This window comes from Trachurus trachurus (assembly GCF_905171665.1).
Source record: "Trachurus trachurus genome assembly, chromosome: 1".
Classification (NCBI taxonomy): domain Eukaryota; kingdom Metazoa; phylum Chordata; class Actinopteri; order Carangiformes; family Carangidae; genus Trachurus; species Trachurus trachurus.
The window spans coordinates 18250764-18272902 of record NC_139891.1 but is presented as its reverse complement, the minus strand read 5'-3'; the positions used below and the strand labels follow the sequence as shown (position 1 = coordinate 18272902).

The 22139-nt window shown below is 41.5% G+C and overlaps 1 protein-coding gene across 1 annotated transcript in view; it reads left to right on the top strand.

The window, feature by feature from the left end:
• Nucleotides 1-22139, top strand: part of ctnna2 (catenin (cadherin-associated protein), alpha 2) — a 327581-nt gene that overhangs the window by 217933 nt on the left and 87509 nt on the right. The window lies entirely within an intron of this gene.

The window sequence follows — 22139 nt, the reverse complement described above, 5'->3', positions numbered from 1 at the left end:
TTTGGGTTTACGATGACATAATCCCATTATACGTATAATCAGCAACTGAGGATGATCTGAGGAGCAGAAAAATGTACTCAAAGACAAATTGAGATAGCCGTGGGCATGTCTAATTATTACCATCATCACAGATATACATCTTCTAAATAAAAACTGTGAAGACAGGAATTCAGTGAAGGTTTGTTATATGCATTCTAGGTTTGCCACACAAAATACAAAAAAAAAAAATCCACCTCTCTCCATCTTCCTTTGCTTTTACTAACTGCAGCTGCGGTGAATAAAACAGGAAAAACAATACCATCATAATGTTCATTGGAGCATGTGACGGGGGGGACATAGCTGTCGCTGTGGGTTACAATTCCTTGAAGCATGTTTTTGTGTGATGCAAAGTTTGCCTCAGTAAACAGTAAAAAAAAAAATCAATACAGTGCCATCCTTATGATTTGCCTATATGTTCAAGGCTTTAGAGGTGGGTGAAAGCCGGGCTTGTTTTATCGAGAATATAAAGATCAAAGATGCTCTGATATTTTGTACATGGTGATGTGAATGTGAGATTGTGTGCGCAAAGGAAAGGATAAACAGAATTAAGAATCCGTCTGAAAAGGCCAAAATGAGTAAAGTAAAGAGAATATTTATCATCGATAGTGGGAAATAAATTGTGTGCTAGTAAATCTGGGGGTGGCTTTTAGAAGCAGCATGGGCTTAAATCGCTTCTTGTTTTATGTTTCTCTTCCGATACAAAACTAATGCTCTGCACTGTGTAAACCTATAGCAGCCATGATAAAACATGTTATTAACTTCTGTATTGAGCACAAGCATGCCATAGCATGTTTTAAACTTTTGTGTTAGGGTTAGCGCCATCCTTCAGACCTGAGACAAGACAAGAATCACATGCCTTAATGACTACAGACCCGTTGCTCTGACTTCTGTGGTCATGAAGACTTTCGAGCGCCTCATCTTGACCCACCTTAAGGACATTACAGGCGATCTCCTGGATTCCCTACAGTTCGCCTACAGAGCCAACAGATCTGTAGATGACGCCGTAAACATGGCCCTCCAATTCATCCTCCAGCACCTGGACTCCCTAGGATCCTACACCAGGGTACTGTTTGTGGACTTCAACTCTGCTTTCAATACGATCATCCCAGCTCTGCTCCGTGACGAGCTCTCCCAGCTTAATGTGCCTGACTCCATGTGCAGGTGGATTACGGACTTCCTGACAGACAAACGGAGGACATACTTCCTGCGGCAGCTGAAGAAGTTTCACCTCCCTGTGACGACGCTGGTGAACTTCTACACTGCCACCACCGAATCCATCCTCACATCCTCCATGACAGTCTGGTGTGCTGCAGCTACGGCCAGAGACAAGGCCAAACTGCAGTGTGTCATTCACTCTGCTGGGATGGTGATCGGCTGCAGCCTCCCATCTCTGCAGGAGCTGTGCATCCGGACCAGGACCTCACGCCACAAGAACAGTTTCTTCCCCTCTGCAGTCAGCCTAATGAACAATGCCCCAGTTCCCCCTAAATAACCCCAAACCTATGGACAGTCACTCTGCACTACTACTTTTGCACTAGAATATTTTGATTAATTCTATTTTATTTAAATTCTTAATTCTATTTTTATCCCTCCCTTTAAACTATTTTTGGTACCTTTATGTTTGCACCAAGACAAGTTCCTCGTGCTGTAAACTGACCTTTACTGCTCTTGGCAAAAAACTGTTCTGATTCTGATTCTGAGACAGATTGACCCTCTTCCTCTTTGATGGAGTTTTTCAGCGTTGGTCGCAAAAGCAAATCTTTTTAGTTGGTTGGATAAAAAGCATCCCCACTTCAAGGCCAGAACTAACCCTTCTCATTTCAATGAAGACTCCTAAGAAGTGATGGGGACCAGCCTTGGCATGGAGTCTAATGATCACGTTGGCTAAATCTCTACTGCATAATGTTGATTAGTCCTCTGCTTCATGTATTTTCAGTGTCTGGCATATTTTGAACCACTCAGGCACAATAGGTCATGCACCTTGTTGTTATATTAACATATTTAACAAGAACAAGGGAGAAATTGAATAATCTGTCAATCAATGATATTCTCAGTGTTCACTGGTTTTCTTAAAAGCCACATTATGTGACAACTCTCCCTTAGGCTCTGTAATTTTTAGTGTTAATCAAAATTCTGTGGGCCAGGGTCATTTTAGCCGTCCAGTCTCAGCGATCACATTTCTACTCTTGTTCTAATCATCTTAGTTCAGGATTTGATGAATTGCTCGTGCTCTCACGAATGCTCGCCTTCATACCGCAGTTGCACTGAGCCGCTTGGTGTTTTGTGGCCTCCCCGTTGCCTTGAGCATGTTGCCTTTCTCTTTCACCGACTTGGTGTTTTGCCCACAGAACAGCTCTTGAATGTTTTTTGTATTTGTTGCACTATTCTCTGTAAACTCCACTCACTGTAGTATTGAAAGATTTCAGCTGGGTGGTTGCATCTGAGAAGCTGAAACCTCCACATTTGGCACTTACATGTGGTCTCATTCAAATGCTAGGTTAAAGAGTAAATCTGCCTCTTGACTCTTTTCCCTGCTGAGCGACAGCAACCTGGCTGGTTGTATTTACTACCATGCCTTGCATACACATATGCATGACATATAAAGAGATTTAAACTTTTTGACCTCAAGTGTGGAAGTGGTAGTAGAAAAAACAGCAAGAAATGGATCAAACAGTGATGCAAGAAAGGGGCTGGAGAGATGAGCGGGGAGAGACAAGTCGTATAATCAACAAACAAGGACTTAAGAGAGCACAGACAGACAAGATCAGTGAGTATATACAGACAAATGAGTGGGGCAAGTCAAATACCGCACAAAGCACATTGTCAAGAAGTCACAAACAACATAACAAAGACATGCGTGTGTTTGTAAGGCACAGAGGAAGAGAAACAACGCATCACTGACTGACACTGCTGCACACACAGAGTCTGAGTAAAGTATCAGGATTATAAGTAAAAGCACAAAGAAAAATGTCACTGACAGTTGGTTAAAGTGTAGAGAACAGAAGAGAGTCGAGGCACCTGCAGAGAGATACGATATTTTTGTTATATTTAACATTCTTACAGATTGAAATACAACAAGAAATACTGATTGTTGAAGAGACTGAGGCGTGGAGGTGCATCTGTGTACAAATTTGTGTGTGAAAGAGAGAATTAATATGGGTCTAAATTGCTCCCAGGTATGTCCGATGTGAGGTGTTCCCTGTTGAGGGAGCAAGACAGACAGTGATTTTACCACAACACACAACACAGACTCACACTCTGAGTGTTGGATATGCTTTTACACAGAAACAAGATCAGAATTCTTCACCCGCCACCATGGCTTGTAGAAATTTGCAGCTACCTGCCACAGCCAGTTTTTCACCCACATTTGGCGTGTTGTTGTTGTTGTGTGTGGGTTTTCTATGTTTAGTATTTAATTCAATTACATGTTTTAACATTTTTACTTATTTTGTTTCTTTATGCATTTGTGTTCTGGCTCTAATGTTTTTGGCTTCAGAGCCTACATCAAACAGCGCCTTTGACTAGGCTCTGTCTGCCAAAGGAACTTTGTTCTGCTGTCAGATGACGCAGAAATCCCACTGAGAGCCACCAAGCCCGTTTTCAAAACCCAGCTCTCTGGAGCCACATGCCCCCACTTTTGATAGCCCTGACTGCTCTGGCCTATTGCCTCATTCAGAGCCCCAGCAAGCCTCTACATCCTTCATGTGTCCACTGGCTTCTCTCATGTTGGGATGAAGCAGAGCAGAATACAGTGCGCAGAGCAGTCTCTAATGTAAAAGGCTGAAACACATGTACATTTAGAAAATTACTTGTGCCTTTATCCCCGCACTGCAAAGTTAGGTAAAAACACTATAGAAATCTAAATAAAATCCCATTAGTGAGCAGTACTGCAAGGGACAGATAAACCTGACAATACAAGAAAGCTCCTTGTGTTTCACATTTGACGCATCAAGTCGTACATCTTGAACCTTGTACTGAAATGCGCACAAATTACCCACAAATAAAAATGACATGCTATTTGTTCTCGCAGGAACTGTGCAGCAGAAAATCTTTGTTTACTCATTTCTTTAAGAAAGTTTGCCGTTAGAAGTTTGATTTGGGCAAGACACAAGCCTGTGCCGCTCTTTTGATCATCTATAAATAGCACATGAAATAGGCTTCTGATTCTGATCGACTTCCATTAACACTGTTAACATCAAGAGGCAGAATGAAAGCCGATGTTCAGAGGAGAGGTCTGGTGTAAAGGCTGATGCCAAGAACCTCCCTGCTGCTCATTCAGTGTCACAGCTGATGGTGCACTCTGGAGCTCTCTTTCTCCTTCACTGATGTCTCACCTCGATAGTAACTACTACAATCACTAGCTGACAACACAGCACTCACAAAACGTTGGGCTCACTAGATGTTCGGCCAATCAGATGAAAGGGGGCTTTTAAAGAGGTCTGAGCTATTATTGCCTTCTTCAGTCATTATCATGCAACTGAGGGGGCTGCAAAACAGGCTTGAGATACATATGTTACTTTTTGTAAATCATGATGAAAAGCTTCTTTTGGAGTCCAAATATAAAAGTACGTATAGAACTGGCAATAAGATTAATAGCTCCACTTGGCACACAACAGATGATGCTTCATGCTCCAGCAGAGGATCTTCATGCACCATCATTAGGTCCTTTCAATGAATTTTGACATGTACAGTAATGGTAAGAAGGGCACAGTTAATCAAATTAATCATCCCCTTTAGTTGCTTCAGTGTCAGGTCTTGGTGCTGTTCACTGCTATGACCGAATGGGACACAGAACAGAGCCACAGTCAAAGTTACTGTATGTGCAACGCCTGTGCTTAAAATGTCCAAAACAAATTGTAAACTATTTTTGAAAATTCTGGTTGTCATTCTGCCAAGAGGCCCCTTGAATTGTGCCCATGAGGGAAGTCAGTTGGAAATAGTGAAAGCTGCCTTGGTAAACTATAGCAGTTAGCATAAATCCACGTATGACCCGCAGACTGGGGAATTCTTCTGTGTTTTGATTATAAGAAGTGTATGAGACTTAATTGGGAATATAACATTTCATCAAAAACATGTGCATGCAAGGGTCCCCCGGCAAATTCTCACCTCACCTCGACTTTTATGAATCCCTGCTCTTGCATGCCAAGTACGTGCACACTGTTTATAAATGAGGTCCCTCTACAAATATTGTGAGAAACTGCTCAACCCTTTTCTTTTCTTACTCACAAACACATTTGATAAACATTCGCAGACATCCTAAGGTGGAGAGTTCTTCTTTCTGTAGCAGTAAGGTGTTATTCCTCCCAGCTCATCAAACGAGCAAAGCAGTGTAAACACAGAATCATGCGCCCTGAGCCTGACAAGGAGCTACTTGGAGAGATCCGAAATGCAGTCGGGACTTTCAGAATAAACTATACTTGTCGTCTCAGTGAAGGGCCAGAATATGTCACCCAATGTAAATTTGTGGCTCTTTTTGTGTGTTTCTAATAGTTTTGGGAGGAAATAGAGTTCAGAGACTCCAAGACATGAGCATTTCAGTCTGTGACTACACAGGGTTGTTTTTTTCTTGGGATAAATTCATTGCTGCTTTTGGTCTCTTTAAGGGAAATTGGTTATAATGAGAAAACACCAGCTTTCTCCCCTAATGACAAACGTTGCTTTGTCAGTAGTAATGTTGAGCGTCACCAGGGTCACATTAGCAAAAGGCTCCATTTTAGTGGAATCCAGTAGTTAAGTTAACTTCCATAGCTCTTGTTAAAATTGCACAGGCATCAGCTTAGTAGTTAAACACTGTTATCTGGCACTCAAGTATGCGAGTGTGCTCGTGTTTGTGTGCATATGCTGTCATGTTGCTAAAGCGTGTTATGTTAGGCAAGTGGAATCCAAAAGAAAATGTAAGGTTGTGTTACACTCCAGCTAATTCTGGCCTGCAGGCATCATCCAGTCCAGGTAGTATCTCGTGTAATTGTATCACAGATCAATTTGTCATACACACGATGAAAGCACGACACCCAAACTGTGCAGTAACAGCAGCAGATGTTGTCAGGCTTTTAGAGTTTGTAAATCATTTATGACCTGTGTTATTTTAAGTCTGTGGCAAATTTTGGAACACCTGTGTGTTTTGGCACTTTTTCATCTTTTTAATATAGATACAACAAGCATTGCCATCAACAAATATCTAGCTCACCAAGAAGACAGCACAAAGGAGGGATGTCCTTTGTGTTCACAAAAGGAATCCCCACAACACCTTTTTATGACTTCAGGGGGTTGTTAAAGTCGTACTTTATTAATTACCATGGTGTCCGCAGCTCCACTTCTTGGGGCTGTTCCTATCCTACCCAGCTTGCATGTCTGTTGGCGCGTAATGAAACCAGGCTATCTGTTAAAAACACACATGAACAAGTGGAGCATGGTCTAATTCTAGACACAGGGCAAAAAGGTGTTTTAAAGGGTGTTTTGTCTCTTGAACTTTTCATGTACAGTTTATAGTTTTGTTTTTTCATAAAAGAACAAAACTCTATCCCTATATAGACCATGCAGGTTGCTTTACCTAGAAGGTAGACCTTTGCAACCTCAGTGTATGTTTCTATGTTATCATGCAATGTAAGATGGATGTTTCCCAAAGGAGCTGAAAATAGACTGTGATAAGTAGAAACAGTAGATCACTGTATGTTGTCTTATATAAATATTGAGTGTTGTCTAATCTAGATGTTCAAGCAGAAGTAAGCGATCCGGTCGTTTTGGCTAACTTCTTGTCAGCCGATGGAGTTAGCAGTCCCCGCCCCCGTCCCTACGTCACCACATTCACGCGCATCCCTTGGCTGCACACACAGAGAGGACCGCCCCTTTATGCCGTTCTCTCTCCTCATTGGATAAGGATTGTAGGATACAAGGAAAGTTTTCTCCTCGGCTTACAGCAGAGCAGAGTGACTGACAGACCCGTGTTTCAGACCAAACACTCTATATAAGTGATTGCTGTCGGAAGATATAACTTTTTAAGACTTATATTAACACAAATATTCTGCTTACTTCTGCTTTCAGGTAATGTTCATGTTAAAGGTAATGTTGGAGACCTATGTAAATGAAGGGTACTAAGGTTTACCACTGCTCGATAAAATGAATTGGATTTATTTGAATTCATGTCCGCGTCAAGTTATCAAAACATTCACATAACGAATATTTTCAGGGAGCAATTGACAGTTTTTGAATCAAGGTGAATCTTTAAGTGTGATATGATACACTAAGCTGCCACAGTTTATTGGACAGTGGGTGGTTACCTGGCCCGGTCTATCTCGTTCTAAATTCAGACAGAGAAAAAACTGTGAACGCTGATTTCTCACTCCCTGCGTGTGTTTTTTAATGAGGTCTTATCTCTTATCACAAGAGGTAAAGTGAAGAGAGTCAACGGAGCAGTGTGAGGATTCTGTCTACTTGCTGGGTAGCTTAAGTTAACTAACCAGCAGTGTGCAGATATCAGACTGATGTTGATGCACAAAACACCATGAGCAGATAAAATTAGTGTGCTGCTCTATTTGCGCTAAAACTGATTATTAATGTGGCTGTATTTGTCTTATCAGGCACTGACAGTCCGTAGCTGTGTGGAATAGCCGTTATTCTTTCAATATGTATCACAGTCTTGCAAGAGGTGCATGTCTGTCATTATTCAGGTCAGCTGTCTTGTACATGTAGTTCTTAAGATGTGATGTCTTAGTCATGTTTTAGTTTTTCTACATTTTGCTGGAGGAAAATATTGATTTTTTTTTCTTCTAACTGTGTCACCAAATCCCAGTTGGGTTTATTGTTTAACTGTTTGAAGTTGTGAATCTCTACCAGTTCTAACACCATTAATATTTACAAACCAGTGCCTTCTTTTAGCAAATTTAGTGTAAATCACAAGTTAACCCGACTCGAAAAATCAGGAAATAAAGTATTTCCGAACAGGGTTGAATCATTTATCAGTTTAATCTCAGCATGGAATAACCTCCAGTTCTGGGTTGCATCCAGGTTGCGTCTCTGATTTCTTGTTTTGTGTTTCAGTCAATCGTGCTTTGTACATGTTAATAGATATTTTTGATGTTAGCCGTCCAACACCTACATAATCATAACAACTGCCTTTTTTCATGCCTCATTTCAGCTGCATAGTGATTTCGTTGGTAGGCTTCAAAAAGATCGGAAGCAGCCTTGACCTTGTTCTGTCCCTGCACACAAACAACTTCACACATTTTCAAACGGTAAAATCACACTGAATGTTCAGTCTGAGCTCCACTGTCAATTTACATCCACAGGAATCAATTCCACCTTAAATATTAGTAAACTGTACACATGTAAATTGAAAAAAATTCTAATTGCAATTCCTCCCTGCAGTTGTGAGAGAGCAGTTATTTCCTTCATATACAATTTACTGTAACCATCATGAAAGTGACATCTTGTTTACCTCTAAGTAACAACCCAGATAAGTCATTAGTACATGTCCGCCCATAGAAGCTATAGCATTATCTCCCCACCTACAGGCTGATCCATATCATGACATACTGTTAATTGACCATAGCCACCAGGTACAGATAACCAGGTGTTGCAGACCTGTGTTATGTGACATTACATGATGACACATCCCCAAATCCTTCTCAGTAGAAGGAAAAATAAAACACAATTGTTATCACATCATAAGGCCACTGGATTCAAAACCGTACCCTTGATTAAAATACTGAGCGCTGTGTCTGGCAGCAGACAATAGCAGCTAAATCCTAACGCGAGAGAAAAAAATTCTCAGCCTCACCACCTCTCTGTCGCCTTTGTGCTTGTGTGTGTAGCTGTGTGTATTGTGCTGAGAGTCTCACTGCTTAAAAATGTTTTTGCATGATTCACTCTCTTCACCCCACTAATTTCAAACCTAGAAATCTAGAGCCCAATCAGAATTGCCCTTTGTTTACAGCGCTTTCTTAAAAATCTATGTAGCTGAAAAGCCTTCAGTTCAGAGAGTAATTTCAATCTGCTGCTACGGTAGTGTTATGTCCTCACGCTGGCCTTCATAAGGTACCAGAAACCGTGGCTGAACAATCTGCATATTTCTTTTGTGAATTCCAATGCTCTGTCTGGCTATTTGGACAAATTTTACATTTCATTGTGTTGTGTCATGAGGATTTGCATTCTTTAGGGGCTGCAAGCGCCACTTTATATTTTCCATGTGTGTCTAACCCGAGTTAGCACCGGCTCCATTGGCTACTGGCATCTCTCTTTTTTAAGTTGTTCAGAGGAAAGACTAAGGTATTGACATTATTCAGCATGTCATTCTTCTATCAGCTGCTGTCTGCTGCAGCTGGCCACCTGCACCAGACACTTGTCTACCAAATGGACCATGCATAATTAAGAGGGTAACCCTCAGTATAGACCTGACCCTGTCAGTTCACTGAAAATAAGGCCAGTCAGCCCAGGGGCACACTTCACTCTCCCTGTGATGCCCATAAGTTCCTGTTATGCTGCTCCCCACCAGGCCAAGCACGACAGGGTATTAAAACAGCCAAGGTCTCATCACTGAATTTTCAGAAGAGTCTTATGAAGGAACATGTGTTAAGGTTAATTTCTTTTTCATTAATTTGTACCATTATTTGTCTATTTCTATTCCAGGGCAGAGAGGGAGAAAATGTTTATTTTACCAATGTTTTGCAATGGTAGCTATTTATTGCAGTAGTCTTGTTTCAAGTAGTGGAGGTCTAATTGTCCGACAGTACATTGAAGACATACAGCACAGGCTTCATTTCAACAATCATCTGTGGTCAGTGTAAGTTTTGTTGCTGCATTTTCTTTGTCGTGTAGCATATGGCAATTCAGCTGCGCCAGGCGTCCCTTTTTAATAGGCCACAAGTTGCCAAACACATGAATTAGGGTCTGGTGTATGTAAATAAGGAACACCGGTGCAGCATGTCTCCTTGTTTCTACACTTCAATCAGTTTATCAGTCTGTGATCAAATTAGTGCTCGTTTAGGTATTGTGTGACAGTTTAATAAATCAGATGTCAGGAGGTTCATATGTCCGTCCCTGTGTTTAAAAATGGGCACCGTTTCCAAGACCGTGTGATGAACAATCGCCAATATTTTCAAGGGTGATATCTGCATGTCATTTCCTGAAGATGCCGGCCCGGATGCAAACAGCTTCAGCCATTGCAGGAATGCATTTTATAGAATCAGCTTAAGGAAGAGAATAGATGTCCCTTTGAAACGACATCAATCCCCAAACCCCCAACATGACAGTAAGTCCTATCCCCTGATCCATCCCCACGCAGTGCACTTACATCATGTCCAGATATTCTGTGGCTTTACTGTTCCCAGCTAATAGCAGCAACAGCTCTGTTAGTGGCTTGCGGTGCTGCGTGGCTGGACTGACAAAGCCCACATGAAAGGATAGTAGGAGACATAATCATTTCACCAGTTCTGCCAGCTCGAGCCATCTTTGAAGTTGTTGCACCGTGGATCATTACAGCATGGAAACACACTGTTGTCTAGCTCTGTGTAGTATATCAGCGTTGTTTGTGTATACATGGCATCTATCTCTATGGTGGGCTCAGCCACAATACGCAGTAGGTGCGTTAGTGTTATCGTTCTATCATTAGCATGTTTTTATTTGATCCGCTTGTGGCTCTGTTTTTGCTGTGAGACTTGAGGCCATTTTTTTCCCCCTCCCTTTTCCCAAACCACCCTAATCCCTGATTAGTACTACCTACACACAGCAACCCACCCAGAAGAGCAGCTTGAGTCATCATTATCCTGGTTTACAAAAATACACATATTATTCTCCATACCCCTTACTATCCCTGACAAAGGCCACCTTCACACTTAGTGAAAGAATGGCAGCTGTGGAGAAAGTTGTCTGCTGGGCTCATGTTTGTATAATTTGAATCTATTAGTTTTTTGTGCAACTGTTCAGTGGGCTACTCTTACCAGTCCCTGGTTCCCATCACATCCTATATACTGTATAAGGGGCAGTGTGTATCAGGCACCAAACCAAATGGCATAACTGTCTGAAAAACTTATCGTCAGTCTTTTCTAGAGCTACTTCGATTCCATGTAATCTTGTGCTCCTCACAGTATAGTTAAGGGGTCACATAGAGACACATGGAGGGTGTTTTTGACAGTTGCAAGCAATGAGTGGAAAGAGACCATCAGACAGGCTGAGGTAGGTGTGAAGGTGGATGATGTCTAGACACAACAAATCAGTCTGTTTCCTTGTTTCTCTGCCTCCTTCAGTTTTTTTTTATTCTCCAGAATACTTCCATGGAGTTAGTTTTGATGTTTGTCTTTATACTGACTCCGCATAAAATCTACCTGTGATAAAATTTGAAATTGAAAAGGAAAGAAATTCAAATTTAACTAGGCAAGTCTATAACATACGTCTGTATTGACATGACAGCCACAGCCAGTAATCAGTGTTAAGTGCACTATTTGAGACATACTGCATATGGATGAGACATGATGAGGATGTACAGTGTGTAGCTGGATGTGGCATGGATTTCCATTATATTGAAAAGTACTTGACAATTCGACCCTCACAGTCTACACTAATGTCTGTCCGTTGCTGCGCAGAAATCCTCTAATCCGTAACATGTCAGTATTTGGCCTGATCCACTACGGGGTGGTGGAGGATGATGCAATGCAGGAAGGAGAAAATGATGATAAAATGGGATTACATCTCCTGGTATTAAGAACAGAATCTTGAACTGGATTGCCCTACCAGTCTTTGTTTCAGGTGTTCCGATCCATAGCATTTGACTTGTACTTGTACTTGTACTTGTACTGAAGCTGTGCTCTCTTCAGAAATAGCACCCACAGACAGCCTCGTCATGTTTGTGTATGCATGTAAGGGCGACTGTGTGTGTGTGTGTGATAAATTGACTTTTTTTTTTCAGCTCTGCGATGAAACAAAAGTACATCAATGATACTCAAACCTTCTTCTCACCCCATTGACTCGTTTTTTTTTCCCTCTTTACCACAGTTCTGCTCTCACAGATATCACACCACTCTCTTATTTTCTCACCCTCTCTAACCTATTCTCAGCCTCTCCCTCCCTCACTTCTCTTCTCCTCTCTTCTGCTGCCCTTCCTTCAGTCCCTCCCTCGCAAACTACTTGCTATTCAGTTCAGGGAGGCTGCAGGCAGCATTGCTCTAGCTCCCCATCCTGCTGCTGCAGGACTAGACTTTTTTATCCCCTGCTCTCTCTCTTTCTGTCTGATAACCAGACATTTCCCCTCTCTTATTCTCCTGAAACTATGCACCTAAAACCTTGGCTTTCGGCCCAACACACTTAATATTTAACCTTCCCCATTGTCTTCATGCTTCTGTCCTTAAAGCCCTTCATCACTGCATGACACCCCATTACATGTAACTGTGCATAGTGGCATTTCTCATGAATGTACGTATGAACTGTGAAAGGAGCAGTAAGTCAATCAGACTGTAACGATCAAGATTTTAAAATCATTTGATTGTCTAACTGTCTTAAAACAGGGAGTTCAGCCTCAAATGTGCAAAAAAAGAAGTGCAAAAAAATGAAAAATTTTTGACACTTTTTTAACCAGGCCAAAATTTTTTAGATGCTGTACAAGAGTTCATTATCTTCACACATTGGTGACTGCTTCCAGGGAAGCTTTGAGTATTTCATGGACTTCTGAGCCCTCTAACATCCTTATTATATTTCAGAGATACCTCTCCAAGTTTGTTTCTAGGTTCACCCAGTTACTGACATGCCTGTATTTTCCTGGCTGCTTTGGGATACCTTACTCCCCCTGTGAAAAAGGAAATATGGAGGTTGATAGTTTACAGCCTCCTAATGCCATTGTACTGACTGTGACTAAGGACGATGGATAATAAAGTCTTTATGATGTCTGTAACCTGCCTCTATGTGAAAAGGAAGGTCTGAATTTTCCAGGGCTAGCTTCTTAGAGTGGAAAGCCTTGGTTCAGGTTATTGCAGGCTAATCCATTACAAACGTCCTTACAAAGGTTCTTTCTATCATTCAGACAAAAGAAAATGTCTGCGTGTCATCTGTGCTGTGACAATTAAGTTCCCAGATGATTCCAGCTATAAAGAATAAAGTATTTTACTTCTCAATTGTGCTGTCAAGGTTTTGAGTATCAGTGTTTGTTCATTCTCACATTTATTGACTTGGTCCAGTCGTTTGTGCGCACACGTTCTGACTCTACTGTCATTGCACACCAGTCACCTGACCTGCTCCTCCTCCCCACCCATCTGCTTACCTGTTCCCCATTCCCTCATTAGCCTCCTAGTATACTGTATATACCAGTCCGTCTCCACTCGCTCTCTGCCGGATTGTCTTTGTGCCATCTGCCTTAGTGCACCGCCACTCTGTTCTTTCCCTGCATGTTTTGCTCCGCGTCTTGTTTTGGACCTTGCTGGTGTTTATCTGGATTTTGCCTTAGCCCGACACTTTGTACTTTGTTTACCTTCTTGGATTTTTGTATCCTGGCTTTTTTTCCCCCTCAGTAAAGACTTTTTTTTTTTTTTTTTACTTTTCTCCTACTGAGTCGTGCTCTTGGGTCCCTTTACTGAGAACCGTGACATATGCTCTTATTAAGTCTGACAATCAAAGGGCACAGTGGAAGGAAAGACATGCAACCAAATGTCCTTTGGTTTATGTCGGCCCCTGTTTCTGTTTATTTTATTGTCAGTTTCTGCCACTGCCTCTATCTCTGTTGCCGTTTTCGGATTTTTACTTCCTTTCTCTGCCTTCATGCTTTCCTTCCACTTCCAATATGTACAGTTAGATTTTATGTGTGCTCTTCCCTAAATTATCTTGTCACACAGTTCATATGGAGCCATCACTATCTTCAAAAAAGAACTCCATTGGATCATTTGGATCCATCCAGCCACCAGCGTGAGTCTGATGAGGATGTTATATTATATGCAAAATAGAGTGTTGTCCCTCTGTCCTTGTGGTCTCAGATGCAACATACAGTACTGTACCACTGCAATGTTGCTGGTTCAATTCCAGCTTAGGACATTCGTAACATGTCATCTTCTTCTTAACTCTCTCTCTCTTTCTCTTGTCATACTGATGTCTCAAATAAACAACCCAAAATTAATCACCTATGCATATAGAGTATAGCTCCACTACACCCAGCCCAAACAAATACTTTGTACACATCACTTCATTCCTCTCTTTTCATGCATCAGTCTACTAGTTAACCATGTATCCATACACACAGGATGTTCATCTTTCAGTCGGTGTTTACCCCATCCTAAATAAACTGCTCATTTCGTACTTACTATGTGCTTGATGATAAGCCAGATGCTTCCTCTCATCCACAGCCTGCTTGACCACAGATGCTAATAGCCAGTGACAGGCCCACAGTCTAAACATGAACCAGTGTAATGAGAGGAGTAAGCAAACGGCATCAGCCATTAAACATAAGAGAGCTTGTGCCAGAAGGCACTCCGGTTCCTCCTCAGGCTGTGCCGTTCTCGGCTGCATTAACTCTAACTGACAAGAGACTGCCCGGCTCAAACAGCACCGTTATAGATACTATGGGCAACCATGTGAGAGGAGAAAAGACACGCCGCTCTCGTACAAGCAGCACATAGGGTGTTGAGAGTGTGCTGACTTTCCTCAGGCTCCACACAGGAGCTCTGGATACTCATTCATATTACCACAGGAAAATTTAAAAAGCTTTAAGAATTATTGACGTATATAACTGCGTGTATGTGTGTGTGCTGCCACCTGCCAACACTTTAAGGTGACATTGTCATTTAATGTTGAAATACTGATGCAGTATTTATTGTTTTGCATGGGCTACTAAAATATTGACCCTGATTGTCAATACTGTTTGTTTTGTTTAAGAATAATTTAACAGCCACTTAATCAGTATGTTTCCATAACTCCAATTCTTTTTTGTAATCTTAGTTCACAATTGGTTTCCAATTTCTTCATAATTAAATGAGCTAGACAAGCATTCTGTAGGTCCTCCTCAAAATTGTAACTGATGTATACTGTATAAAGAATAACGAGTTACATGTAGTGCACCAGTAGTCCCAAGGACAAGGATTGAGAGCAATGCCTTTGGTCATTATCACTTTCATTATGCCTCATTAATAAAAAAGAAAGTCTGGTGTTCACACCCATGCACATGTTTTTGAAGACAGTGCATCATCAGTGCCAGCAACATTTTTAATTTTCTGTCTTACTGTAATTCTTTGTAAACAGCTGCATGTAAAAAAAAAATAAAAAAAAACTAATCATCTGAGCCTGTCACTAAAATAGCCAAAGCACATAGGCCTTAAAGGCAAGGTGTTAAAAATACCGTGTCCGGTCAATGTCATCCAGAATCTTGAATACAGTGCAATGCTGCTTAACAACCAGAAACACCTAGCTCCAGCATACCTGTAATACAAAAAAAAGGTCAAGCTCTGTCTGCAACCCCACTTCTCTCTTGCCAAATCAGTTTTGTGACCAGTGTCATGGGAGGTCAAGGTGCAAAAACAATTACAGATAAATGTATTTTTGACTATTTACTTTCTTTGTACCTCATAAACTTCAAGCCAACACTCACATATTTGCTAGGTAGAGCAGTTTGTTGTATAATGTCCACGTCCACCTGTGTACAGGTGAACTGGAGGGTCAAAATTGCCTGTAGGTGAAAATATGAATGTAAAAGGCTCTCTATATTTTAGCTCCATGATAGGCTTGTGACCGGTCCAGGCTTTTCCTACAAGTGTGAGCACCTGTGGATGTAGGGAGAAACAAAATGAAAGATAATCATTCCATCTTACTATATATATTTTTCAATGCATTTTACACCTTTGCCCTCCTCGCAACAATTTTCTACTAACTGACCAGTTTCTGTGAGTATATGTGTGTGCACGTGTGTGTGTGTGCACGTGCGTGTGTGTGTGTGTGTGTGTGTGCACGTGTGTGTGTGTGTGTGTGTGTGTGTGTGTGTGTGTGTGTGTGTGTGTGTGTGTGTGTGTGTGTGTGTGTGTGTGTGTGTGTGTGTGTGTGTGTGTGTGTGTGTGTGTGTGTGTGTGTGTGTGCGTGTTTGTGTGTAAACATAGACACATGCTCCATTACTGTGTGCCTGCACTGTATATCTGTTAGTTTCCCAAGGGCTTATGATGAGATTACAAGATGGCATCTTGTTCTGGGTTGCTCTGTCATCTCATTTGAAAAATGAAAAAAAAACAAAAAAAACAATTCTAATCTGAGCCACTCATCTGCAAGTATTTCTTTCTTTCTCTTTTTTTCCAGCCACAGGCATTGTAGCGTTACTTCTGTTTCACCATCCTGTAATCAAACTAGCTGATAGCCACCGCTGCACCTCTTTAAGTTCCATTTAATGAGAACAAGTCAAATTGGCCCATCTATGGCACTACAGCTGAGGGAGCACAACTTATCTTAATGAGGATCTAGCTACCCATTATCTGCTGGTAACCCAACCAACATGTTACCACTATTATCAGCCCCCAACCCCCACTTGCCCATACACAAACACTTTCTCACCCCCTTGTTATCAGCTTGACTTCCCCTTTAAGCCCGCTGCAGACAGTGTAACCACATCGGACAGTAATTGTACCTCTCGCTCCTGCCTAATTGAATTGACAAGGAGCCGGAATTGATATCATTTAACACATTGATCTTGGGAGACAATGAGACAGAATGCCTCACCCCCCCCCCCCCCCCCCACATCCCTCCTCCTCCCCCACCTGCTATTTTCTTCCCTCTGATTCATCTGCCCATTCCTTTGATTCGCCATGTTATTGCCTATGAATTACCAGATTCATTCTTCACTTCTTTCACCACCCCCCTATTTCAGCATCTGTATTTATTTATTTATTTTTTGCCATAGTCAATTTTATTGCATTAGGGACGTGTAGAGACGTGACACTTTTGAATGCATCAGAAAATATTGATCGTCTATATTTTCATGAAGTCTGTTCATTCCCTTCATGGCAGAAATAAAAGCTTTGGAGATTATTCACGCAATACTCACAAATAGCATCAAATATACACAGACAACTGTCTGGATTATTAAATCAACCAAAGTGTTAAATATATTCCTTCAAAGTAGGGCTGAACAATTAATTACATTTGCAATTATATCACAATACGATAAAACGCGATTTTGTAATTGCACAGGCTACGATTATGTTCTTGTCATGCAAGGGAGAGTGGAGCTGTCGGAGAAAAGAGGCAACAACGTCACACTTTCACCTGTTGTGTATTGGCCTCAGGCTCAGCTGAATGTAGCACTACAGGAACTTTAATGTGAGAGAGGAGCAGTACGTCAGCTATTGAACTATATCTTTTTTATTTATTATTACTATTAGTGAACCCAACTTCGTGCTGTTGCTATCTCACGGAGCAGACTACTTCCCAGACAATCACACAGGGAGAACATGTAGCTGGCTTGTGTGACTGGTTACTGAGTATATCGATGTTTACATCAGGCTTATTTGCCAGTGCTTTGTGTGATAATGAATACATGCTAAGTAACAAACCTGTGAGTTACAGACTATTTTATGTTTAATGACTCAAATATTGTGTTGGTCATAATATAGAACAGGTATTGCTTGTGTCTGTTGAATAACACAGATGATGAGGAGCTTATAAAATGATTGCATATTAAATCACAATCGTAATTACAGTAATTTCCCAAATCGTTCAGCCCTACTTCCCAGTGATATATTCAGCTACAAATGCATTTTACATTCAAACTTCTATAACTGAACCATTAGTTACATTTAAGCACTGGGTGTCTTCTGGCATTTGAAAATAAGGAGGGAAAAGAAAAACCAACACACTTGAAACCAGGTTCCACAATCCTCTGCACATTATTCAGCTTGCACAGACACACACCACCGTATGTCTTATTCTACCATTACAGGGTTTGAGGTCAGACATGCAGTGAAGCAGTTTGCAATGCAGTGCACCACTGAATTACACAACTTACTTTGGGAGGGCCTGAGAGAGCAAACACGTTCAGGACCCTTCGTCGTTCCACCAGTATGCACCATCCACCAGCCATCCCCTGAGTGGGCAAGAATAACTCCACTGCCACTGCTTCCATTACCCCACACACTAGATGCTTATTTTCAGGCACCCTCCTCTATCTTCTTCTCCCCAACCGGGAATGAATGAGCGCACACTAGGGGGTGGAAAATAATGGATGGGAACAGTTGGGAACATTGTCTGCAAAACACCACAGGGACTTGTGTTTACTAGAAAAAGCGAACATGCACATTCCATTATGTCGAAGTCAAAAACTAAGCAATCAATGTTGCTGTATGGGAGTCAGTTGAATCAACAGCCCTCCGTGTTGTCAAGCTTTTAATGGCTGTGAATTGAAGAGCGCAACTGCTTACACATACAGTGCACACCTGGATGGGAATGGGTGCATGTCGGTTTCCCAGGGAAACACCGTAGGAACATAAATACAATAATATTCACTCAGTTCATCATTCTCGCTTTGTTTCTCAAACACACCCGCATATGCACGCACATATCAAAAACCACAGTTTTGCCCAACGCGGGCTGAGTATGAGCCTGACGCATTGACTAACCTATGATTCATCGCTGTGGAATGTCTTGTATGTAAAGTTTGTGATAGTGGGAATTCATGCATAGTGTTTTTAATTGGTCTTTTATATTTTGCAGAAAACCCAATGTTAAAGTAGCATAAGAGTTTTGACCTATCAAAGCTGAGGCATATTTTTAGCTGTGGTGGACTACCACAGCTACTGTAGTTGTAAGACGCATGGTGCATTGGTCTCAAAGATATACGATTACACAAAGAGCTAAAGTAGTTTTAAGAAAATATGCACGCCAATAGCTGTCAATATGAGCTGGAAATAACAGGTGCTGGGGTTTTTGTCCCTTTAGACTGACATCATTGTGCAATTTTAATCTCCTTAACTCAGCTTAAAGAGTTCAGAGTTTTGAGAATAAAACAGCTGGGGTTTCTGATCCCAGAAAATGAAAAACACACACATGCACAAATACATATGCACACTTATTTTGTGTCTCTACTCATTATGAATGATAATAATAAGAGGAGTTGTTTGTGTCATGTAAATCCTGACCATTTTCTCTTTGTGACGGCGTAATTAAGGTTGCCAGTTATACGTAAAATCATGTATATGTTTGTTTGATCCACAGAAAGGTTCCAGTTAAGCCCCTTTTTTATTTTGGTGGTGAGCATCTTTAATCCTGTGCATCCCTCTGGTACCTTAATGACACATTAGGGCTCTTTAGGCAGCACAAGGACTAACGTCATCATGTCTGCTGCTTTGGCATAGAGAAATCTGTGTCTGTGCGCACACATCAAAGTGTGAGAGCCTGTATGTACGTAGACTGTGTGGCACATAATGGAACGCATGTGAATCCTATCTTCATTTCCTCTCCTCCCTCTGTGTTAATCAACTACTGGCTCAACACCATTCTGTGCATGTTTCAGGAAAACCATGCCCATGCTGTGCACATGTGTGTTATTATAGTGGTTATACCGTATATATTATATTTTAGGGTTAGGTAGGACTCCCTCTGTGGAATATGGGTCAGATCTCAAACACTATGAGTGCCACTCTTCTTCTCTTCAATTTGGTGCATTGCTCCACAAAAAAGACTGCATTGTGTGATTGCTATTAGAAGAGAGAGTGACTAACTGTAGTATGAGCTGGGAGACAAATGACTCATTCCTAATGTTTAACTTGCATATGAAAGAAAACTCGTGCTATATGAGCCTTGGCCAAGGGTAAGCCAGCAACATTAGCCAGAAAAGGGAATCATATCTGTTTTTATGACTACAGGCTCTTCTCATTGAGCAGCACTGTCACATCAGTGACCTTGCACATATGTGAATTCCCCAGAGCGTTTCTCCACGTTGAACCTCAATGTGTGACAAATCCAAAATGGTGTAAAATGTTCTAAGATTGTGGTTATTTGTCATCAAGTTGGCATCTTCCTCAATGCCAAGTCTTTTTTTAAGACATCAGAAGAGAAAGTGGGTTTGGATCCATTGCTTTTGCCTTTTAAAAAGGGGTCCTTTCTCAGTGATATGTGTACCAGAACTCGCACACTTCCTGTACCAAATTCTGACCTTTAGAGAAAGAGCTCAGGTAGTCGATGTCCTCACATTGTGTGCCTGAGTTTACAGTAGCAGCCCTTGCTCTCTGCCCTATCTCTCTATGCATGATTGAAGGCATAGGCTATTCAGTATTAATGTGGAAACAGTAATTTTACAGGTTGATAGCAGCCAAGGCATTGAAAGTGCCAATCAATGTTAACCGTGGGGTGAGTTCACAATGAGGTGGGTGTTTGATGGGGTCTCATTTAGTTCTCTGTGACACAAAGATACAAGGCGTTCTGTACCACTCAATTATTAAAAGGGCAGGACAACAGTGCAGCAACACAGAGATAAGAACCAAATTTTGTGTCTCATTAAACAGGATAACGACTAAATAACCCCTTTGCTTAAAGTCCTGTCGTCCTGGAGTAGTGGTCAGTTTGCCTCGGAGGAACAGACACGGATGAATGGGAATCTGTGTCACCAGGTAGATGTGTCCCTGCGAAGGGCTGATGAGCACTTTGTTGTGGTTGTTTGCCCTCAGGCTACGCTGGACAGAACTGTCAGTTGGTTGCCTGGCAACAACACAAATAATTTTGTATGCTGGTATTGCTGTGACAGAGGATCATTGTGTCTTACAATCTGTTGATCCTGCTAACCGTTGAGGCTACTGATACTAAGATATGACCAGCAGACCTTGATGCTTGTCTTTTTACACACAACATTAATGAAATCATCCATAATAATAAAAAAAGGGAGGATAAAGATAAAAAATTGTAATAAACTGTGCAGCTCAGGTTCCAAACCAGGGATGAGCCTCGCTTTTTCCATTTGGCGGTTGTCAAAATAAAAGGACACAGCAATTAACATGAATGATTATTTGTAGACCTTTAGTTTGAAGTGTGGTGGCATTTGACTTCACGCAGAGACTGATTGAGTGGACCTGAGGGAGGGTTAGCAGCATGGCAGTAAATGTAGCCTACATTCTTCACTCCAACACATGTAAGCTGTGTCCCCATCTCTATTTGTTGTTTTTACAGAAGAAAGAGGTTTGGATTTGAAACGGGTAACAGGAAGCATTTATGACCTTTTTCATTAAATATGATGTCACATTAACAAGGAGTGTGATACGCACACTTCCTGGCAGTGATACTCTGCTTTGGTAACCTGTTAAATGCAATGTAAATCTGTTTGATTAAGTAGTGAAACTAATTTCCTCTAATCTCTGTAGAAAAAAAGTAATAAATGTTGTATTCAGAACTCCCCTGTCTGGAATGTACTACTTTGTACGGTGGTACACAGCCTGAGACACAGACTTATGCATTTCTCCAGTGGGATGAGAGTACAAGATCATTTATATGTGTCCTGGCGCAGAAATGATTCGCTTCAAGACACTGACAGCATCTTTCTAACCTTCAAGTCAAGCTGCCATCCCAAGTTACATAGTAAAAGTGGAAATCCAATAACTGGAGTAGTATAGATCTCCCCACTCTTCTCCATGGTTTCTGAGCAAAAACAGTAAAGCTTGTAAGTGGTAAATAAGGCACCCAGGTGCCACTAGTGTCTTTCTTGGGTTGGCATTTCACTGTATACAGTTGGCAGTAAAATCTGTACAAAAGACGACCAGAGATCCTGTCCCTGTGTCTGCCTTACCTTCTGCCTGCTGGTCTGGTCAGGATGCATGTAAACTGGAGAGCAGAGGAATCTGGAATAGCATGAAGCTCTACGCTGCTCTCCCAGTGAAACTCCCCGCCGTCAGGTGAAAAGAAGCAGCTGGTGACTCTGTGTGTATCATGTGAAGCCCGTGGTGATGTGCACCCTCCCAAAGTCACCAGTAGGAGTTGGCAGTGATGGGGAGTGTTGCACACAGGGGAATTGGCGACGACCAAATTGATACCTGCCAGAATGGCTAGTTGCTAGGTAACATACCAAACAGTTTGAGTCGTGTTTGCACTGACTCCAGTCTAATCAAGGAACACTTGTGTCAACACATGTTCTATGGTGAAGTGCATTTTCAGAGTGAGCGCGGTCTATAATA